Here is a 24,329-nt window from a genome sequence, read left to right as displayed (position 1 = left end):
GACTTGCGTCGCTAGATCTGTTTGAAGTCTATCCCATTTGACACAGTGATAGTGCCACACAACACGATGCAGGGTATTGTCAATTTGAAGGTCTTCACAAAGGCTGTGAGGTGGTCACTCTGTCATGGTTAGTTGCAGCCAGCAGATTGGTAAGGGTGAGGCCAAGTATGTTTTTCCCTCTTGTTGGCTCCCTCACCACCTGCTGCAGACTCAGTTTAACAACAATGCCCCTTAGGACCTGACCTGCTTGATCATTAGTGCTGCTGCCAAGCCACTGTTGATGGTGGGCATTGAAATCCCCCACTCAGAGTAGATTCTGTGCCCTTGCCACCCTCAGTGCTTCCTCCAAGTGTTGTTCAACATGGAGGAGCACAGATTCATCGGCCGAGGGAGGGTGGTACGTGGTAACCAGCAGGAGGTTTCCTTGCCAGTGTTTAACCTGAAGCCATGAGACTTCATGGAGCTCACAGACAACGTTGAGGACTTCCAGGGCAACTCCCTCCTGACTATACCCCAGCTCCACAGGGTCTGTCCTGCCAGTGGGACAGGACATAGCCAGGAATGGTTGATTCTGTGAGTATGACTATGTCAGGCTGGTGCTGGGCTAGTGTGTGAGAGACAGCTCTTCCAATTTTGGCACTAGCCCCTAGATGTTGGTCAGGAGGGTTTTGCAGGGTTGGCAGGGCGGAGTTTGTAGCTCACATTTCCTGTGCCTTTTTCAATGTCGGTAAGTAAGTCCAGTTTCATTTCTGTTCTGACACTTTCTAACAGTCGATACAATTGAGTGATTTGCTTGTCCATTTCAGATGGCAGTGAAGAGTCAACCACAACACTGGGGGTCTGGACCTATCATTGGACAGTTAATCCAGAGACACAGGTAATGTTCTGGGGGTGCAGATTTAAATCCTGCCAAGGCTGATGATGGAATTTGAATTCAATAATAAATAATCTGGATTTAAGAGTCTAATGAAGACTTTGAATCCATTGCTGATTGTTGGGAAAATACCCAATTGATTCAGTAATGGCCTTTAGGGAAGGCAATCTGCCATCCTTACCTGGTCTGACCTACATGTGACTCCAGACCCACAGCAACATGGGTGACTCTTAACTGCCCTCTGGGTAATTAGGGATGGGTAATAAATGCTGCTGTGCCACTGATGCCCTCATCCTGTGAATGAATAAATGTCAGACCAGGGAAGGACAGTAGGATTCCTTCCCCAAAGGATATTAGGGAACCACTTGGGTTTTCATGACAATCGTTTCATAGTCATCATTAGACTTTTAACTCCAGATTTTTGTTTAGTTCAATATCTGTCCTCTGTTCTGGTGGGATTTGAACCTGGGCCCCCAGGACATGACTTGCGTCTCTGGGTTACTAAACTAAAAGCATTTTTCCTAACCCCGACGCTGTTATGGATGAATAATAAGGATTTAAGCTGATCTTTCAAAGAGGCATCACAGGCATGCTGGGCTGAATGGCCTCCTTCCTTACTGTAAATTTTCATGCTTTTTGTAGCTGCAATTACGTAGCGTACCAATAATTATAAAACATCGATTTCCTGCAAATATAATTACCCGCCATGGGCTTCCACTCAGACTGTACAGATTCTCTATATTCCAAACAGTTTATGAACAGGAAATGCTGCAAATACACAAGAAATCAGCTCAGAGTTGGCAGAAAGAGACAGATTGGAATGACTCAAGCATTCCACCCACAACATTAACTTGACTCGGAGATTACACTGACTGACTGAAGGCACGGAACACTTCCACAGTTCTTTATCTCGATAGTTCTCACTCTAATGCCCAGGTTCCTCAAGACTTCATGCCCCTCCTTATCTCTGTAACCTCTGTAACCTCATCTCCAGTCTCACAACCATCCAAAAGTTCTGCAGTTTTCCAACTCTGGCCTTTGCTTCATCCTTCACTTCCTTAACTCCACATTCCAATCATATTGGTCCTGAACTCTGAACACTGGAGCTGCCTGTCTGAACACTCTCTGCCTCTCTCTCTCTCTCTTCCTTGTTATGGGAGAAAGATCTGCTACCCTGCCCACCTACAGCATGACCACATAAGAAACACAGAGTCAGGTTTGTGGAACACAGATCAAGTCTGCCAAAGCACACAGAACACATCCACAATGCCCCAGTCTTGGCCAAGCAGGCTAACAAAGAAACCAGACATGGCCAAGCTACTCCCAGACCAGAGAGTACACTTCCCAAACAGCCTGCACAGTAAAGCTCCCTGCCTGATTAGCATTACGATCCCAATACCCTAAGGGCAGGCTCACTTCCCGTTGAAACCAATACCACATAAACAAAGAGGCAGACCGAGAGACCCTGGAAGATTTCGCTCGCAGGAGGAACACAATGGACAGACCTGGGTGCCAGGAGAAGGGACATTTGCACATACTCGCACGGACGGGAAATACAATGAAGAATCCTCTAGAAGACATTCTAACCCACTCGCGGAGATGGCTGGAATCTCCTGTGTCAATTACAAATGAATTGTTGCTGCCGGACATTTTGATTAATTTTCATTCAGTTTATTCTTGTTTTAATCGCTTCACAATTTTCCCCATTGTACTGCAACTGCTTTACAATGATCACCTCTGTGCTGTGCCCCTATAAAGCCTGCCTGCATCTTTCACTCCGGGAAGAGAATCCTGGCCATCTGTACAGGGAATCAGTTCTGTGTCAGCCTGGTCAATTTCTCTTCCGTGATATCACTTTATTGAATAAACCATTTGTCAACTTCACCATGATCCTCGTTTTGTGGTCTCTGATTCCATGGGCTGAATTTTTCCAACACTTGTAAACATTCCTTCAAACCTACCCTTGCTCCTCTCTCCTAAGATCATCCTGTGTGAATTAGTGCCAATTTTGATCTAACTTTGCTCCTGTGAAAGTACCTTGGGACATTTTGTTATGTCGTAGGTGCTATGTAAATGCAAGCCAATGGGTTTGTTTTATCTAGCATTTTCAAAGGTTCACACTTTGATTCAGGAGAATATCCCTGGTGTTCCCATTGGCCAAAGACTCAGATTCAGTATTGACTGTTCAGAATTGGAGCACATGGCATCGTACGATAAAGGAAGTTGGATAAAGGAACACAAAATGGGTGTCAAAGTATTGTTGGAGAAAGTGAGGACTGCAGATGCTGGAGATCAGAGCTGAAAATGCGTTCCTTGTCTCAGTCAAATCCCTTGAATTCAGCACCACCTTCCTAACCTGCAATCTTCTTCCTGACCTCTCCGCCCCCACCCCCGCTCTGGCCTATCACCCTCACCTTGACCTCCTTCCACCTATCGCATTTCCAACGCCCCTCCCCCAAGTCCCTCTTCCCTACCTTTTATCTTAGCCTGCTGGACACACTTTCCACATTCCTGAAGAAGGGCTTATGCCCGAAACGTCGATTCTCCTGCTCCTTGGATGCTGCCTGACCTGCTGCGCTTTTCCAGCAACACATTTTCAGTCAAAGTATTGTTGACTATTTTCCCTCAATGTGCTGAGTGTGATTTCACCGGTAAATACTGGGAGATTTCTTTCTCCTCTAAACTGGTCTTAGGACTGTTTTAATTCTCCCGGGAGACTGTGTGTCCAGGGTGGGGAGCCAATGATGTACACACAGCTGGAAGTTAGCTGGATAGTTTGGGTAGGGTTTAGCCAATCTCTCTCCCTTGCTTTCATCTTGCGTCAAATTCCTCCAATAGCTCACCAGGAAAGTGGAATTGGTGGAGGCCATCCAGCCTATCAAATCTCTTCCACCTTTCAATCAGCAAATGGTGAGCATCGTCATGGCCATGGAGTCATAGAGATTGAAAGCACAAGAAAGGCTCTTCAACCCATCAAGTTTGTGCCAGCCAAAAACAACCACTTAACTATTCTATTCCCATTCCCCACTACTTAGTCCACCTTCTTAGCAAATGTGCCTCTGAATAATTCTCCAATGTGATGAGGGTTTGTGTCTCTCCCACCCGTCCAGGCAGTGAGTTCCAGATCCCCAAAGCCTTGTGGGTGAAAAGGCTTTCCCTCACATCTCCTTTCAACTTCTCACTCCTTACCTTCGGTCTGCGCCCCTGAACATTGATCTCTCCACAACGGGGACATGTTTCTTTCCATCCACCCCATCTGTATTCCTCACAGTTTTATACATCTCCATCACATTCCCCTTCAGTTTCTGCTACTTCAAGGAGAACAATTCCAAGTCTGTCCGGTCTCCATAACTGAATCTCTCTAGCCCTAGCAACAGCCTGGGAAATCTCTCCTGCTCCCTCTCCAGTGCAGTCACATCACTCTGTGGATTCCAGAGCTACACCCAGTACTCTAAGCTGTGGCCTAACTAGTGTTTTAGACATCCGCACCAATCAACCACACCGCTCTGTGGCCCAACATTTCAACTCCCCCTCCCACTCTGCCGGGGACATGGAGGTCCTGGGCCTCCTTCACCGCCGCTCCCTCACCACCAGACGCCTGGAGGAAGAACGCCTCATCTTCCGCCTCAGAACACTTCAACCCCAGGGCATCAATGTGGACTTCAACAGTTTCCTCATTTCCCCTTCCCCCACCTCACCACAGTTCCAAACTTCCAGCTCAGCACTGTCCCCATGACTTGTCTTACCTGCTTATCTTCTTTTCCACCTATCCACTCCACCCTCCTCCCCGACCTATCACCTTCATCCCCTCCCCCCACTCACCTATTGTACTCTATGCTTCTTTCTCCCCACACCCACCCTCCTCTCACTTATCTCTCCACCCTTCAGGCTCTCTGCATGTATTCCTGATGAAGGCCTTTTGCCCGAAACGTCAATTTTACCGCTCCTTGGATGCTGCCTGAACTGCTGTGCTTTTTCAGCACCTCTCTAATCTAGACTCTGGTTTCCAGCATCCGCAGTCATTGGTTTTACCCCCTATCTAGTATTTTATACAGTTCCAGCATCACCTCCCTGCTCTTATAGCTGTGCTTAGGCTAATGAAGGCATGTGGTCCATGTAACCTCTTTTTACCTGTCTTGCTACCTTAAGGGACCAGTGAATATGCACAAGTTCCCTCTGATCCTCAGTGCTTTCCAGGGTCCCACCATTCTCCATGTATTCCAAATGCCCTCCTGTGTTTTAAAGAACAGCACAGCGCAGGAACAGGCCCTTCTGCCCACCAAGACTATCCCAACAAATGATGCTTTCTAAGCTATGAACCGTTTGTTCCCACGCAGTCACTATCCCTCTATTCCCTGCCCATTCATGTATCTGTCAAGATGCCTCTTAATGTTGCTATCTGCTTCTACCACCTGCACTGGCAATGTATTTCAGGCACTTACCACTCTCTATGTAAAATAACTTGCCTCTCACATCTCCTTTAAACTTTCCCCCATTTTCACCTTTAACCTATGCCCCCGAGTGATTGACATTTCTGCCCTGGGAGAAAGACTCTGACTAGCCATCCTATCCACGCCTCTCATTGTTTTGTAAACTTCTATCAGGTCACCCTTCAGCTCCTGATGTTCAAGTGAAATCAAACCAAGTTTGTCCAAACTCTCCCCGTTGCTAATACCCTCCAAACCCGGCAACGTCCTGTTAAACCATTTCTGTACCATGTCTAAAGCCTCCACATCTGCCTGGTAGTAAGGCAACCAGAACTGTACACAATATTCCAAGTGTGGCCAAACTCAAGTTGTATACAACTGCAGTATGTCTGGCCATGACTTTCTCTATACTCATTAATGTCATTAACAACCATCTGTCAGTTTTAGTTACACCTCTAGTACCCAAAGCCATCTAGCAGAAAAACATATCCGAATGTCCAAAGTTATTTCTATGCAGATGTTTTCCTTGATTACATTTATATTGGGCCTTATGTTAATTTGAAGGTCATGCCTCACCCCCCCTCTTCATTCCACTGAAACAGGAGATATTTTCTCCTTATCTATCCCATCAGACCTTTTCTTTATCATTTTAAACGTTGCCCATATTTGGCACAGAAACACTGTCAAGATGGAAAAGCGAGTTTTATGTGTTTATTTTAAAAGAGCTTAGAGATTATGAATAACTGCCACAATATCAGAGGTCAGGGCAGGAGATGTATTGCAGTCAGGAATGTGAGAGATGTCATTCTTGATAGCTGGTGTCTGGATATTGAGACCTTCAGGGGCTGAGAATATGCAGGCCTCACGAAGCTTCCTGAACATTGTATGATTGAACAGACCGGGGATATTTTCTCTCGAGACTGACGGATGCCCTGGCTAGGATCCTTGTAGTTATGAAAGGTTTCGATAGAGTTGGGGGGGGAGGGTTGGGATTAGAGATTTTCCAACCGTGGGATGGCCAGGATAAGAACCATGAAACATTATATGGCTGCCAATGAATCCCAGTGAGAATTCAGGAAGAGCTCCCGTATCCAGGAAAAGTTCCTTTATTCAGAAATAAGTGATCAGAATGTGGGAAGTGTTGAGGTAAATTATACAGAATCGCTATAGGTCTGATTAGATAATTACACGGGGGAGAAGGGCACATTGATCAAGTGGCTTGTGGAAACTCAAGAGTGCAGGGAGAGGCTATTTGGCCCATCGAGTCTGCACTGACCCTCCGATGAGCATCCTACCCAGAGCCTGTCCCCCATTCTATCCCTCTAATCCCACATTTAACATGGCCAATCCACCCGAACCTGCACACCCCTGGAGACTATGGATGATTTAGCATGGCCAAACCAAATAACCTGCACATCTTTGGAGGAAACCGGAGCACCTGGAGGAAACCCACACAGACATTGGGAGAATGTGCCAACACCACACAGACAGTCATCCAAGGCTGGAATTGAACTTGAGTCCCTGGCACTGTGTGACAGTAGTGCTCACCACTGAGCCATCCCTCATGTGGACGATAAACAATGGGATGGAGAATTTGGTACAAATGACCCATATCTGTGCTCAAAATACTGTGTCACACCTTCTAATGCTTGAACTGATGTAAGTTGGCTCTATGGAGCTGTCTGGGCTATGGTGATGGTGCAGTTGCAGAGGGTGGCAATGTCATGGACTCACAGTCTGAAGGCCCAAGTGAACGTTTTGAGGGGGCCTGGGTATGAATCCTACCATTTGAACCTAAGGAAACATTTTCAAATCAAAAGCTAGCCAAATGGTGACATGGTCTTATTGTTTCTTACCTTCTCATATTCTTATAACCACTGCTGAAAAACCCACTGTAAAAACCCATCTGGTTGACCAATACCCTTTAAGGAAGGAAATCTGCTGTGTCCACCTAGTCTGGCCTACACATGACTCCAGACCCACCTCAATGTTGTTGACTATAAACTGAAATGGCTGCAGAATCCCCTCAGTTGTACTCAGTAAGGGATTCAGTGATGGCAATGCCATTGAATGTCAAGGGATGATGATTAGATTCTTTCGTGTTGGAGGTGTCTGTTGCCTGGCATTTGTCTGCCATGAATTTTACTTGTGTCTTATTCGTGCAAACCTGGACATTATCTGTGTCTCCTCCATCTGGGCAGAGAGATCTTCAGTATTTGAGGACTCAGAAATAGTGTTGACCATTGTAGAGCATGCATCCTACTTTCTATCTTATGATGGAACGAGAAGGTGTTTAAATTATACTCCTAACTGTTTTTTTTTTGGCAATTTTATGAATATTGATTGGGAGATGATAATAGGTCAGGGGTCAAGAGTAACTCCTCTGTTTTTCTTCAAAGCAGTATCCCTGGGAACCTATAGATTGATGTGAATAGTTTAATAGGTCTCAGTTTAACAAAGGAGGGCACGTCTGGGAGTACAGAGGTCCCTCAGTATTACACTGAGTTGGGATTTCAGGACTCCAGGTTCTAGAGTATACCCTGAATCCATGTCTGAGAGTACAGAGGTCCCTCAGTATTACACTGAGTTGGGATTTCAGGACTCCAGGTTCTAGAGTGTGCCCTGAATCCATGTCTGAGAGTACAGAGGTCCCTCAGTATTACACTGAGTTGGGATTTTAGGACTCCAGGTTCTAGAGTGTGCCCTGAATCCATGTCTGAGAGTACAGAGGTCCCTCAGTATTACACTGAGTTGGGATTTCAGGACTCCAGGTTCTAGAGTGTGCCCTGAATCCATGTCTGAGAGTACAGAGGTCCTTCAGTATTACACTGAGTTGGGATTTCAGGACTCCAGGTTCTAGAGTGTGCCCTGAATCCATGTCTGAGAGTACAGAGGTCCCTCAGTATTACACTGAGTTGGGACTTTAGGACTCCAGGTTCTAGAGTGTGCCCTGAATCCATGTCTGAGAGTACCGAGGTCCCTCAGTATTACACTGAGTTGGGATTTCAGGACTCCAGCTTCTAGAGTGTGTCCTGAATCCATGTCTGAGAGTACAGAGGTCCCTCAGTATTACACTGAGTTGGGATTTCAGGACTCCAGGTTCTAGAGTGTGCCCTGAATCCATGTCTGAGAGTACCGAGGTCCCTCAGTATTACACTGAGTTGGGATTTCAGGACTCCAGGTTCTAGAGTGTGCCCTGAATCCATGTCTGAGAGTACAGAGGTCCCTCAGTATTACACTGAGTTGGGATTTCAGGACTCCAGGTTCTAGAGTGTGCCCTGAATCCATGTCTTCGAGAGTCAGAGGCAAGAGTGACACCCGTCTGAACCACCGCCAGCCTGTGTAGAGATGCGAATGTCAGGTGTACAGAGGGTTGAGGGAGTTTTGTCTTCAGGCACAAAGGTGGAAGCCCCAGGTAAGGATTTGGAGGTCAAATGAAAAATAAGCAAAAAGAATCAAAAGGAAAAATAAAAGAAACCCTGATCCTTTCACTGGCTAACAAATTAAATACATTTAAAAATCACACGACACCAGGTTATAGTCCAACAGGTTTTGGAAGCACTAGCTTTCAGAGTGCTGTTCCTTCGTCAGGTAGCTACAGTTCAGGCTTATTCAAGAGATAACCCTTTCCTGTTAAAACAGATGTTTTAGGGAAATGGTGCTGTTGTGCAAATGTCGTAGAAAGAGTAAAATGAAGAGCAGGGGTAGGCCATTCAGCCCTTCATGTCCTTGCACCATTCACATGGTCACGGCTGATCATGCCATGACATCCCCCCCTTTCTCCTCACATCCTTTGATCCTTCTACTCTGAACAACTATACCTCCGTACTTCTTCAACGTTTTGGCCTTGACAGTTTCCTGTCACAGAGAATTTCACAGCCTCATCATTCTCTGGGTGAAAAAATTTCTCCTCATCTTTGTCAAAAATAGCCGACCCCCTTAGACTATTTTTAGGGGTCGAAGTGATGCCTGGTTCTGGACTCGCCGGATATCAGAGATATCATTCCCGCCTTTACCCCTATCTAGTCAGAGAGTCATAGAGTCATAGAGATGTACAGCATGGCAACAGACCCTTTGGTCCAACCTGTCCATGCCGACCAAATATCCCAACCCAATCTAGTCCCACCTGCCAGCACCCGGCCCATATCCCTCCAAACCCTTCCTATTCATATACCCATCCAAAAGCCTCTTAAATGTTGCAATTGTACCAACCTCCACCACATCCTCTGGCAGCTCATTCCATACACGACCACCCTCTGCATGAAAAAGTTGCCCCTTAGGTCTCTTTTATCTCTGTCCCCTCTCACCCTAAACCCAAGCCCTCTAGTTCTATACTCCCTAACCCCAGGAAAAAGACTTTGCCTATTTATCCTATCCATGCCCCTCATGATTTTGTAAACCTCTATAAGGTCACCCCTCAGTCTCTGACGCTCCAGGGAAAACAGCCCCAGCCTGTTCAGCCTCTCCCTGTAGCTCAGATCCTCCAACCCTGGCAACATCCTTGTCAATCTTTTCTCAACCCTTTCAAGTTTCACAACATCTTTCTGGTAGGAAGGAGACCAGAATTGCACGCAATATTCCAACAGTGGCCTAACCAACGACCTGTACAGCCGCAACATGACCTCCCAACTCCTGTAATCAATACTCTGACCAATAAAGGAAAGCATAACAAACGCCTTCTTCACTATCCTATCTACCTGCGACTTCACTTTCAAGGAGCTATGAACCTGCACTCCAAGGTCTCTTTGTTCAGCAACACTCCCTATAACCTTACCATTAAGTGTATATGTCCTGCTCTGATTTGCTTTCCGAAAATGCAGCACCTCGTATTTATCTGCCACTTATCAACCCATTGGCCCAACTGGTCAAGATCCTGTTGTAATCCAAGGTAACCCTCTTTGCTGCCCACAACACCTCCAATTTTGGTGTCATCTGCAAACTTACTAACTGTACCTCTTATGCTCGCATCCAAATCATTTATGTAATTGATAAAAGATAGAGGGCCCAGCACCGATCCTTGTGGCACTCCACTGGTCACAGGCCTCCAGTCTGAAAAACAACCCTCCACCACCACCCTCTGTCTTCTATATCCAAATGGCTAGTTCTCCCTGTTTTCCATGAGATCTAACCTTGCCAACCAGTCTCCCATGGGGAACCTTGTCGAACGCCTTACTGAAGTCCATATAGATCACATCTACTGGTCTGCCCTCATCAATCCTCTTACTTACTTCTTCAAAAAAACTCAATCAAATTTGTGAGACATGATTTCCTACGCACAAAGCCATGTTGACTATCCCGAAACTGTCCTTACCATTCCAAATACATGTACATCCTGTCCCTCAGGATTCCCTCCAACAACTTTCCCACCACTGAGGTCAGGCTCACCAGTCTATAGTTCCCTGGCTTGTCCTTACCACCCTTCTTAAACAGTGGCACCACGTTTGCCAACCTCCAGTCTTCCAGCACCTCACCTGTGACTATCGATGATACAAATATCTCAGCAAAGGCCCCAGCAATCACTTCTCTAGTTTCCCACAGAGTTCTCGGGTACACCTGATCAGGTCCTGGGGATTTATGCACCTTCAACCGTTTCAAGACATCCAGCACTTCCTCCTCTGTAATCTGGACATTTTGCAAGATGTCACCATCTATTTCCCTACAGTCTATATCTTCCATGTCTTTTACCACAGTAAATACTGATGCAAAATATTCATTTAGCATCTCCTCCATTTTCTGTGGTTCCACACAAAGGCCGCCTTGCTGATCTTTGAGGGGCCCTATTCTCTCCCTAGTTACCCTTTTGTCCTTAATATATTTGTAAAACCCCTTTGAATTCTCCTTAATTCAATTTGCCAAAGCTATCTCATGTCCCCTTTTTGCCCTCCTGATTTCCCTCTTAAGTATACTACTTTCTTTATACTCTTCTAAGGATTCAATCGAACTATCCTGTCTGTGCCTGACATATGCTTCGTTCTTTTTCTTAACCAAACCCTCAATTTCTCTAGTCATCTAGCATTCCCTATACCTACCAGCCTTCCCTTTCACCCTGACAGGAATATACTTTCTCTGGATTCGTGTTATCTCATTTCTGAAGGCTTCCCATTTTCCAGCCGTCCCTTTACCTGCGAACATCTGCCTCAATCAGCTTTTGAAAGTTCTTGCCTTATACCGTCAAAATTGGCCTTTCTCCAATTTAGAACTTCATCTTTTAGATCTGGTCTATCCTTTTCCATTACTATTTTAAAACGAATAGAATTATGGTCGCTGGCCCCAAAGTGCTCCCCCACTGACACCTCAGTCACCTGCCCTGCCTTATTTCCCAAGAGTAGGTCAAGTTTTGCACCTTCTCTCGTAGGTACATCCACATACTGAATCAGAAAATTGTCTTGTACACACTTAAGAAATTCCTCTCCATCTAAACCTTTAACACTGTGGCAGTCCCAGTCGATGTTTGGAAAAATTAAAATCCCCGACCATAACTACCCTATTATTCTTACAGATTGCTGAGATCTCCTTAAAAGTTTGTTTCTCAATTTCCCTCTGACTATTGGGGGGGGGGGGGTCTATAGTACAATCCCAATAAGGTGATCCTCCCTTTGTTATTTCTCAGTTCCACCCAAATAACTTCCCTGGATGTATTTCTGGGAATATCCTCCCTCAGCACAGCTGTAATGCTATCCCTTATCAAAAATGCCACTCCCCCTCCTCTCTTACCTCCCTTTCTATCCTTCCCGTAGCATTTGTATCCTGGAACATTCAGCTGCCAGTCCTGCCCATCCCTGAGCCATGTTTCCGTAATTGCTATGATATCCCAGTCCCATGTTCCTAACCATGCCCTGAGTTCATCTGCCTTCCCTGTTAGGCCCCTTGCATTGAAATAAATGCAGTTTAATTTATTAGTCCTACCTTGTCCCTGCCTGCCCTGGCTGTTTGACTCACTTCTGTTCTCAACTGTTCCCATTTCAGATCGATTTCTTTCCTCACTATCTCCCTGGGTCCCACCCCCCACTTTACTAGTTTAAATCCTCCCGAGCAGCTCTAGCAAATTTCCCTGCCAGTTTATTAGTCCCCTTCCAATTTAGATGCAATCCATCCTTCTTGTACAGGTCACTTCTACCCCAGAAGAGATTCCAATGATCCAAAAATGTGATTCCTTCTTCCATTCACCAGCTCCTCAGCCATGCATTCATCTGCTCTATCCTCCTATTCCTGCCCTCACTAGCTCATAGCACTGGGAGTAACTCAGATATTACTTCTCTTGAGGACCTCCTTTTTAAAATTTCTGCCTAACTCTCTGTAATCTCCCTTCAGAATCTCAACCTTTTCCCTTCCTATATCCTTGGTTTCAATGTGGACAATGACCTCATGCTGGCCCCTCTCCCCCATGAGAACATTCTGCACCCTCTCTGAGACATCCTTGACCCTGGCACCAGGGAAACAACACACCATTCTGCTTTTTCACCGCTGGCCTCAGAAACGTCTGTCTGTACTTCGGACTACAGAATCCCCTAACACAATTGATCTCTTGGAAGCCGACTTACCCCTCGTTGCATTAGAGCTGAAAATGTGTTGCTGGAAAATCGCAGCAGGTCAGGCAGCATCCAAGGAGCAGGAGATCCTTCTCCTGCTCCTTGGATGCTGCCTGGCCTGCTGCGTTTTTCCAGCAACACATTTTCAGCTCTGATCTCCAGCATCTGCAGTCCTCACTTTCTCCTCGTTGCATTAGAGCCAGTCTCAATACCAGAAACATGGCTGTTCGTGTTACATTCCCCTGAGAATTCATCACCCCATACATTTTCCAAAGCAGCATACCTGTTTGAAATGGGTATGTCCACAAAAGACGTCTGCTCTAGCTGCCTACCTCTCTTACCCTTTCTGGAGTTAACCCATCTATGTGACTGTATCTGAGATTTTCCCCCCTTCCTATAACTGCCATCCATCACATACTGTTGCTGTTGCAAATTCCTCATCGCTTCTATTTGTCTCTCCAACCGATCCACTCAATCTGATAAGATTCTCATCCAGCAGCATTTATGGCAGATATAATCCGCAGTAACCCTTAAACTCTTTTTAAACTCCCACATCTGACAAGAAGTACATATTACTGCAAAGGCCATTTTTGCTCCTTCACAATCTACAGACCCAGAAAATAACACCGTCTTATTCCTCTATAAACACTGCCCCAGGTTACATTAATAGCTATGGCTTATATTTTAAGTTTAATCAAGAAACTTATTTCCAAAAACATATAATCAAGAAAGAACCCACTGTACTCACTAATACAGCCTTTCTCTTGGACAGACTTAAAACAACGATTAACTTATCTGATTCTGTGCTGTGAACTTCGACCAACAGTTCCTCCAAGATTAGTTGTGAATTTCACTGTTTGTTAATTTTCCCAGACGCACTCCGATGTCCAGCGATACACGAATTCAAACAACAAAGGTAGCAACTGTGCAGGTTCTCTCTCTCTCTCCTGCACTGTCCTCACCATGTGCTTCCTTTGTCTGCTCCTCTCCCTTTTAAAACTGCTGTTGTTTTGACCTTTTTTTTCCCCAAAGTTCCAAGACAATCCAACAGCGTATAAAACAGTAATTGCTGCTCCTGGAATTCGAGGAAATCACCTCCAACACCAAAAATACCTCAAAAAAAGGAGCAGCTCTTACAGCCAGAAATTTTTCCCGTCCCTTGTCATGTCAGACTTTTACAGATTCCTAGGAGGTGTCCTTAGTCTCCTAGATCCCTGTAATCCTCGCTAATCCAGTCACTCCCTGGATGTCAGACCTGCCATCCAGGAATAAATCATGCAATTGAAGCAACAAACCAGATGCCTATTCAAATGTTCTGGGGACATACATTTATCCAGGTGGAGTTTAAATTTAATTAATAAGTCTGGAATACAGTAATGATGACCATTACAACTGTCATTGATCTTCATAAAAAACCCTCTGGCTCACCAATGCCGTTTGGGGAGGGAAATCTGCTGTCCTTACCTGGTCTGGGCAGTGGTTAAAAAGGGCTGAGTGGCCTCTTTCTGTGCATTGTTGTTGTGAAAGTTGAGTAGAGATTGTTCAGTTTGAGGGTCATATGGGTAAGGGCAGTTAGATTGCAGCTTGCTCCATGTTAAGTGTTGTCATTCCGCTGCCCATTTGACTCGACCCAGTCGTAAAAATATCCACCCTGATAGGACACGGGTGACATCACCCTGTTGCAAACGGAGCCAGGAAGTCATGTGATCAAAGATAAAGGGCATGAAGCCAAACCCAGGCTGGTTGGCTGGGACAGCCTCACCGGAAGGTCCACACAGCTGCTTCTAGCTCATTGCAACAACAGATGACTTCACCCATGCTTCCTCATTCTGTCAGTGTCATGAGGGAAGGAAACAGATTGCTCTGGACATGCTGTGGAATGAACCATGTGTAATCAAACACATCCGACTGGGTTAATCAGCTACAACCACAGAGAATGCTAGAGGAGCTCAACAGGTCTGCCAGTCTGTGTGCAGAGGGAAAGCAGAGTTAACAAGTCCTGTTGTCTCCTTCCTATCAGAAAGATGTTGTGAAACTTGAAAGGGTTCAGAAAAGATTGACAAGGATGTTGCCAGGGTTGGAGGATCTGAGCTACAGGGAGAGGCTGAACAGGCTGGGGCTGTTTTCCCTGGAGCGTCAGAGACTGAGGGGGTGACCTTATAGAGGTTTACAAAATCATGAGGGGCGTGGATAGGATAAATAGGCAAAGTCTTTTTCCTGGGGTTAGGGAGTATAGAACTAGAGGGCTTAGGTTTAGGGTGAGAGGGGACAGAGATAAAAGAGACCTAAGGGGCAACTTTTTCATGCAGATGGTGGTACGTGTATGGACTGAGCTGCCAGAGGAAGCGGTGGAGACTGGTACAATTGCAACATTTAAGAGGCATTTGGATGGGTATATGAATAGGAAGGTTTTGGAGCGATATGGGCCGGGTGCTGGCAGGTGGGACTAGATTGGGTTGGGATATTTGGTCGGCATGGACAGGTTGGATTGAAGGGTCTGTTTCCGTGCTGTACATCTCTATGACTATGACTCTATGACTATGACAGAACGTCAGATGATACCTGGCCTGGCCTACCTGTGACTCCAGGCTGATGGCAATCTGGCTGACTCTTAAATGCCCTCAGTTGTACCAAACCCGGACGGTATTGTGCAGACTGATCCAGTATGAAAAGGCAGTTTACTGCCTCCTCAAGGGCACATGAGACAGGCAATAAATACTGTGCCTGGGAATGATGTCTGCACATTGCGATTGAATTGAAAGCAATTGATTTACAAGTTAGTTGACTGAAGACCTCAATGCTAACCAGCAAGGAAAGATTCTTAAGAAGATTCCTTGAAAGAGGAGTCTCAGGTAGATAGGATAGCATGCTTTCCTTCATTAGTCAGAGCATCAGTATGGCAGTTAGGAGATCATGTTACAGCTGTACAGGACATTGGTTAGGCCTCTTTTGGAATATTGTGTGCAATTCTGGTCTTCCTCCTATCAGAAAGCTTGCCACCTCCTATCAGAAAGCTGTTGTGAAACTTGAAAGAATTCAGAAAAGATTTATAAGGATGTTGCCATGATTGGAGGGTTTGAGCTATAGGAAGAGGCTGAATAGGGTGTTTTCTCTGGAGCATCAGAGGCTGAGGGGTGACCTCATAGAGGTTTATAAAATCATGAAGGGCATCAATGGGGTAAATCGACAAGGTCTTTTCCCTGGGGTGGCGGAGCCCAGAACTAGAGGGCATAGGTTTAAGATGAGAGGGGAAAGATTTGAAAGGGACCAAAGGGTCAACTTTTTCATGCAGAGGGTGGTATGTGTATTTGGAATGAGCTGCCAGAGGAAGTGGTGGAGGTTGGTACAATTGCAACATTTAAAAGGCATCTGTATGGGTATATGAATAGGAAGGGTTTGGAGGGATATGGGCCAAGTGCTGGCAAATGGGACCAGATTAATGTAGGATATCTGGTCAGCATGGAAGAGTTAGACTGAAGGGTCTATTTCTATGCTGTATTACTTGTGCATGTAAATAGAAACTGTGGTGTATACATCAATATTACAGAGAGCTGCTGCTCCCCATCTATTCCACCCCATCTCTCCATCCACAATCCATCGACCCCTATCCCACTACAATCTCTATTCTTTAGCAGGAAATCTGTCCAATACTACTCCAGCTCCCTTGCCACCGCCGAGACACCCTCCCTATCACTAAAATCCCCTCCTCTCTCTTTCCTGAGGGCTATGGCAGAGACTGTACCTCCAATTCCACTCTGGCTTTGAGCTGCCCATTACTGTCCTAGATGCCATCCTGACACTGGGCACCCCAGGGGACTCTTGCTGTTCATTGTTTCTTCATTGTCCAGTAACCTGAGCATAAAACTGAACCCAAAACAGAAATTGCTGGAGAAACTCAGCAGGTCTGGCAGCATCTGTGGAGAGAGAAGAACAGCATCTATGTTTCAGGTCCAATGACCCTACTTTGTAGCTAGCTAGGTAGCTAGGTAAAGACAGTACGTACGCTGCAGATGGCAGTGGGGGTGGGGGAAGGAGTGACTGAGCTGAGGCTCAGAGAGACAGAGGGACAGATTGGCAGACAGAGGGATGGAGAATGGGAAATTGGTGGCAAGCTTTATCCCCAGAAATGGATACAGAGACGTCGAGGAAGGGAAAGGACGAGTTGGAGACCTGATGAAGGTGAGAGCGAGATGGAAATTGGAAGCGAAATTGATAAACGTTTCCAGTTCCGGACGGGAGAGGGAAGCAGCACCAATGATGTCATTGAAGTACTGGAGAAAGAGTTGTGGGGAGGGTGCTGAGTCTGATCGGAGCAAGGAATGTTACAAGTACCCTACAAAACCCAAAGATTGGTATAACAGACACACACAGAGATCAGCGGGAGGAGGATGCAGTCTGAGTGAGACGCAGTGTTAACCGTGCCAGAATATGTGTTTGATGGTGACTGATTACAGACTGATCACTGCCTCAGAATGAGCTTCACCTGGACACCTGGATCCTGAGGAGTTTTGCGCAGTGTTTGATCCTGAGCATTCCAGATATGTCTCCGTGACATTCAGGACTTGATGTGGGTAAAGTGGAAATATGAAACTTGAAGACATTTAGGTAATTTCAAATGCCAAATGTGCAAATTTATTTTCATCAAAGGAAACCCAGGTGCCTGCCAAGTGTGGTCTAGCTGTTATATTGCAGTGGGAGTGGTGTATATACAGATCATTCAAGACATCTAATTAGCTGCATGTTGATCAGGAACTCTGAATAATTAGGGGAGAGGCTGACCAGGAATCTCTCCTGCTTTCACCATCTCCAATTTTAAGTTTAATGTTGATCTGGCTCTCTGTGCACCTTCTCTGCAGTAGTATCATTGTATTCCTTGCTCTGTTCTATTATCCTAATCCAGTTTGTATGCTATGATCTGCCTGCACTGCCCACAAAACAAAACTTTTCACTGTACCCTAGGTACATGTAACAACAATAAATCAATTCAAACCTGTTATTAGTTGATACTAAAGCCTTGAGATTACCCGTTGACTTTAACCACTCGATCATAAATTCCGATTGCACATGCTGACTGTGGAGTTTTGTAGAAAGCATGCACACAATATAAAAAGTGAAATGAAAACTTTATTTAACAGTTTTGTTTCTTCTTTTTCATTTGCATATTTCCATCACTTTACTTCAGAGATTGCTTGGCTATTCCACCTGCTCCTGGGTATTGGGAAATACAGTTCCAATCTTTTTGGTTGCTATGGGAATGTCCCTCCCTCAGTCTTCCAAACTCCAGTGAATAGAGTCCTAACCAATTCAATCTCTCCTTACACATCAATCCGGTCATCTCAGGAATCAGTTAAAGATAAACCTTTGCTGAACTCCCTCCATCACCAGGACGTCATTCCTCAGAAAAGGAGACTAAACCTGCACACAATATTCCAGCTGTGATCTCACCAAGACCCCTGTACACTTGCAGCAAGACACCCCTGCTTCTGCACTCAAGTCCCCTCGTTATAAAGGCCAACGTATCATTTACCTTCTTCAGCACCTGCTACACCTGCAATGCTTACTCTCAGCAATTGGTGTACAGGGACACTCAGGTCTCATTACATCTCACCCTTTCCCAATCTATTGCTATTGAGAAAATAATCTGCCTTCCCCTGCTTTCCAACCAGTGCATAATTCTCACATTTATCTACACCTCCATCCATTATGACGAAGGTCTCTAAGCCCGCCTTTTCTTCCTCTCCCGGTGTCAGTCTCCCACTGACACTCTCGTTCGTTTGGCTGAACTTGTCCTCATCCTCAATAATTCCTCTTTTGAATCCTCCCACTTCCTCCAGACCAAAGGGGGTAGCCATGGGCACCCGCATGGGCCCCAGCTACGCCTGTCTCTTTGACGGGTACATGGAACAGTCCATCTTCTGGAGTTACATCGGCACCATTCCCCACCTTTTCCTCCACTGCATCGATGGCTGTATCGGCGCCACCTCGTGCTCCGATAAGAAGGTTAAATATTTCATCAACTTCACCAATACATTACACCCCGACCTTAAGTTCACCTGGACCATCTCAGACACCTTTCCGGACCTTTCAGATCATTGTTTAAGCTTGTACCAGGCACCTGACTTAAATCCAGAGGTAGCTGAGATTTCCCATCTTGGTGTCAGGATGCTGTGAGCTCATGTCCCAATCTAGTGCCTTCAGTGTGCAATCCAGAAACAGACCCAGATTTTCATGGAATCAGGTTGAATTAGAAGGCCTTTGACAGGACCTGACTCTAGGATGTCTTCACCCTTCCCATGTCTGGCAATATAAGTCAGTATGGGATAAGATATCATCTCCGAAACATTGATTGGTGGATTGGCCATGCTAAATTACCCATAGTGTCCAGGGATATGCAAGCTGGATGGATTAATCATGGGAAATGCAGGATTACAGGGATAGGGTGGCTCAGGGTAGGATGCTCTCCAGAGGGTTGGTGTCGACTTGATGGATCGAGTGGCCTGCTTTCACTCTGTAGGGATTCTGTGAATATGTGAAAGGTAGCACCTGCAGCAAGCAAGAACACTGGGAATATCAGCCGAGATTATGTCCTCCTGTTTTCAAAGTGGGTTTTTGAGCATAAACTGCTGAATCATTGGTGAGACTGTTCCACCCTGAACCACAGCCGAATACTTAAATTGTAATTGTCTGGTATTTTAAGAGAGAGACATGAAGTGCAGATACAATAATACAGTCCAGGCATATTACATGTTTGCGTGATGAAACCACACGCGGAATTCGTAAACTTTAGGTTGGAAAAGCTGTGAGACATGCCACAGGAATTTCCACAGAGGACTGTCCTTTTCTGAGGTCAGGTATTGGTCAGAATGGGGCAGAATGGTGAGAAAAGTATTCCCTGTGAACAAAAGGGTCTCAAACATAGACACCGAACAGAGCAAAGGAAGAGAAACATAGCAATCCTTCACACTCATGCTAGTTACTGAAGACAGGAAGAAATAAAGGGACCAACATGTTAAGGGTCCTAATGAGGTCACTCCCTGGTGAATTCACAAAGTTTGGGATTATTTCCATAGCTGTGGATGACAGGAAAGAAAGAAGGGGTGGCATGATGGCACAGTGGTTAGCACTGCTGCCTCATGGGACCGGGTTCAATTCCAGCCTCGGGTGACTGTCTGTGTTGAGTTTGCACATTCTCCCTGTGTCTATGTGGGCTTCCTCCAGGTGCTGTGCTTTCCTCCCCCAATCCAAAGATGTGCAGGTTAGGTGAATTGGCCATGCTCAATTGCCCATAGTGTTAGGGGGAGTGTTACTCTTCTTCAGAGGGTCGGTGTGGACTAGGGAATCTAGTCTTAAAAAAAGAATTGGAACAGGCTGATCCCAACATTCAATTAGATTATGGCTGCTCGGCATTTTAACTGTGTTTTCTTTTAGATAGTTTCAGTTCGAGGATGTGGGATTGCTGACAGGTCCAGCATTTACTGCTCATTCCTGATTGAGAATGATATAACACAGATAGAGGCCATTCGGTCCATCATGTCTGTACTGTCTCTTCACCATCCACATGTCCAATGAGTAGAGAAGTTGGGAAGTCATGTTACAGCTGTACAGGACATTGGTTTGGCCACTTTTGGAATCCTGCGTTCAATTCTGGTCTCCTTCTTATTAGATGTTGTGAAACTTGAAAGGGTTCAGAAAAGATTTACAAGGATGTTGCCAGGGTTGGAGGGTTTGAGTTATAGGGAGAGGCTGAATAGACTGGGGTATTTTTCCTGTAGTGCTGGAGTCTGAGGGTTGATCTTACAGAGGTTTATAAAATCAAGAAGGGCATGAATAGGGTAAACAGACAAGGTCTTTTCCCTGGGGTGGGGGAGTCCAGAACTAAAAGGCGTAGGTTTAGGGTGAGAGGGGAAAGATTTAAAAGGGACCTAAGGGGCAACTTTTTCACACAGAGGGTGGTGCATGTGTGGAATGAGCTGCCAGAGGAAGTGGTGGAGACTGGTACAATTACAATATTTAAAAGGCATCTGGATGGGTATTTGAATAGGAAGGGTTTAGAGGGATATGGGTCAAATGCTGCTATGTTTTTACTGCCCTGTTGGACAGCATGTTCCAGCTCATGACACTTCATTATGCAAAATTAAAAAAACATCAACCCTCAATTGGTGCAACTGCATGTGATCTCCGCCCTGGAGTTGCTGACTCTCTTGTTACTGGGGGAAAAAGATCCTACATCCTAAACATCAAAACCCTCCATTATTTTGGAGCAGATTAAGTTCGACTGAACACTTTCAGTGTTGAAAGCACTCTCAGCCGTCAGTGAGAGATGGTGGTGACAACTCCATTATTACTGGATGAGCAATCGACAAATTAAAATTCTATGGGGAAAGAAAACCAAAGAACTGTGGATGCTGGAAATCATATATTTCTGGAAAAATGTCGAACAGTTCTGAAGAAGGGTTACTGGACCTTAAACATTAACTCTGTTTCTCTCCACAGGTGCTGCCAGACCTGCTGAACTTCTGTCTTTGAAGCAAATGGTACTATTTGTCAAAATTCCATTGGTTCCATTTTCCTGAGGCTACCCAAGGATCTGACCTCACTTACTGCATGCTTTTAAATGAAAGGAAACTTCTTGAGAGTCTGATTTGCAAGTGGAGAGTGCCGCAAACGTAAATGAGCAACATTTTTAATCTAATCAGGGGTGATATGATTTTTTTGGAGATATTTTCTTCCAGCCTTTGCCAACTGTAAAGATAAGAGGGCACTGCTTCAAACAGAAACAATTCTTATCAGTCTTTCTCCTGCACTTGCTTTGTTTTGGTTCATTTTTGAAGCCACCCCCTCAGATGAGCGATTATGTTTCTCCTGACAAATGACTTCCGGGCGCTGTTTACTCTGTCGGTTTTGGACCATCTTTGTGACTGGAGATTGAGGTTCCCCAAGCGCTCTGCTCAAATAATACAATTAACTGGAATTACATCTCCTCTGTGACTGACGAACATAAAGCATATCAGATCTTCCACTTTTTAATGTTGCAGACTCACTTTGAAGAGAAATGTCTGTGTTGCATTCTTATAGAATAGTACAACACAAAATCAGGCCGTTCTGTCTATCAGGCCTGTGCTGTCTCACAATCACTCCTCAGCTCTCTCTCTCCTCATCCCTGCAACTATGTTTTGTTAACCGTAACAACACCAAGAAATGGGAGGAATAGGAGGAGAGAGTGGAATCAACGCGGAGTTGTTGGCAGAAATAATTCATCTCAGTGCCCACTGTCCCACCTCCATCTAAAGAGTACCCCGCCCAGCTCCAAATGACCAACAAAACAAGTGATTAACAAGCACAGTACAAGAGATGCTCAATTAATCCAACACCACAGTTTAATCCGAATGACCGTGCAAATTAGTTCTATTTTAGGACACGTATTGCTGCCTTGTGAAAGCGTGGGATCTGACTCCATTAGACTTTCAGCTCGGCCATTCCCCAAACTTAACAACCTTTAGTCTGCACAAAGTTTCCCTCTAACCATTTTGTTGATTATTTTAAATACATGACCTCACACTTGATAGAGGAAATGGTTTTTTTTTAACTCTCCTTGCCTTAACAAAACCCAGCGTTGTTTTGAGTTCCATGATTACATTTTCACTCTAAGGGAAAGAATCCTAATTTCCCCAATCTCTCTGCATATCAAGGACAGTTCAACACTCCCCCAAATTGAGGGAAGGGTTGCGAAGAGGGATGGCTTAAATCAAAATGGAATCAAACATAAATACCCAGCTTTATTTTTAATGACAGCACCAAATCACCCATTAAACAATGAGCCAGCTCACATTATTTCTAATCAATCTTTTCAGACACATTATTATACACCTTTGGGGCACGTGAGACTTTTAACCCAAATCATATCCAGCTCCTGTACTGCAGTGGCCCTAAATCCCTAGGCCTGGGTTAAAGTCTCATGTGCCCCAAAGGTGTATAATTCAAGATCGGAGACGGTTACAGAGAGTGGTGAACTTGGCCTGGACAATCACAAAGGCCAACCTCCCATTTACAGAATCCATCTACCAGGCCCGCTGTCAAGGAAAGGCCACCAGCATTCTCAAAGATCCATCCCACCCTGGCAATGCTTTTCTACAACCTCTACCAACTGGGAGAAGGTACAGAAGCCTGAACACATGCACCAGCCGGTTTCATAACAGGTTCTACCCTCTTGTTGTTAGATACTGAATGGACTCACAAACTCTTAACATTCTCCTGTACCTGTGTTTTTGGTTTTGCTGCTGTTACCTACTATTTACCTATCTATGCTACTTAACTCTGTGATCTGCCTGTATTGATCACAAGACAAAGCTTTTCACTGTGTCTCGGTACACGTGACAATAAATTCAATTCAATTCAATTCTCTTGATATTTCTAATCAGATTGTTCAAATTTTTACACATCCCTGGAGTGGATGGGACTTGAACCCACGTGTCCTGGCTCAGAGCTAGGGACATTTCTATTTGATCCTTAAAGAGCACTGCACTAGGGTAGAACTGCTGCCTCACAGCGCCAGGGACCCGGTTCGATTCCACCCTGTCTGTGTGGAGTTTGCACATTCTCCCCGTGTCTGCGTGGGTTCCCTCCAGATGCTCTGGTTTCCTCCCACAAGATGTGCAGTTTAAAAGGACTGGCTGTGCTAAATTGTCCGTGGATGTGTAGTCTAGGTGGATTAGCCATGGGGAGTGTGGCATTATTGGTACAAGGTAAAAATCTGGTTTGGATGCTCTTCGGAGGGTTAGTGCAGGCTCGATGGGCTGAATGGCCTCTTTCCACATTAAACGGATTCTTCTCAAAAGCTGCAGTAATGAATCAGACTTTGTTTCATCAGCTTTTGTAGGGAGGCACAAGGAGTGTCCCTTTGAGTGTGGAGGCATGAACCCAATCTCAGGAAATGAGGTCATTGCTTGGGTTTGGGGATCTGTATTGGGTAAATAACTCCAAGTAAAAAATGAGGTCTGCAGATGCTGGAGATCACAGCTGCAAATGTGTTGCTGGTCAAAGCACAGCAGGTTAGGCAGCATCTCAGGAATAGAGAATTCGACGTTTCGAGCATAAGCCCTTCATCAGGAATAAGAGAGAGAGAGCCAAGCCGGCTGAGATAAAAGGTAGGGAGGAGGGACTAGGGGGAGGGGCGATGGAGGTGGGATAGGTGGAAGGAGGTCAAGGTGAGGGTGATAGGCCGGAGTGGGGGGGGGGCGGAGAGGTCAGGAAGAGGATTGCAGGTTAGGAGGGCGGTGCTGAGTTGAGGGAACCGACTGAGACAAGGTGGGGGGAGGGGAAATGAGGAAGCTGGAGAAATCTGAATTCATACCTTGTGGTTGGAGGGTTCCCAGGCGGAAGATGAGGCGCTCCTCCTCCAGCCGTCGTGTAGTTGTGTTCTGCCGGTGGAGGAGTCCAAGGACCTGCATGTCCTCGGTGGAGTGGGAGGGGGAGTTAAAGTGTTGAGCCACGGGGTGATTG

General features: G+C 45.5%; 1 long non-coding RNA gene across 2 annotated transcripts in view; it reads left to right on the top strand.

Moving 5' to 3' along the window:
- Positions 1 to 23,145, top strand: part of LOC132823495 (uncharacterized) — a 162,251-nt gene extending 139,106 nt beyond the window's left edge. Inside the window, exon 4 of one of the 2 annotated variants that reach the window (XR_009645556.1) lies at positions 21,324 to 23,145. This is a non-coding gene — a long non-coding RNA (uncharacterized LOC132823495). Of the gene's footprint in view, positions 1 to 806; positions 2,741 to 21,323 lie in introns of those variants that run through there. The other variant, XR_009645554.1, reaches the window with a different exon arrangement.
- The last annotated feature ends 1,184 nt before the right edge of the window (positions 23,146 to 24,329 follow it).

This window comes from Hemiscyllium ocellatum, chromosome 16, assembly GCF_020745735.1.
Source record: "Hemiscyllium ocellatum isolate sHemOce1 chromosome 16, sHemOce1.pat.X.cur, whole genome shotgun sequence".
NCBI lineage: Eukaryota > Metazoa > Chordata > Chondrichthyes > Orectolobiformes > Hemiscylliidae > Hemiscyllium > Hemiscyllium ocellatum.
This window is presented reverse-complemented; position numbering and strand designations above follow the sequence as displayed.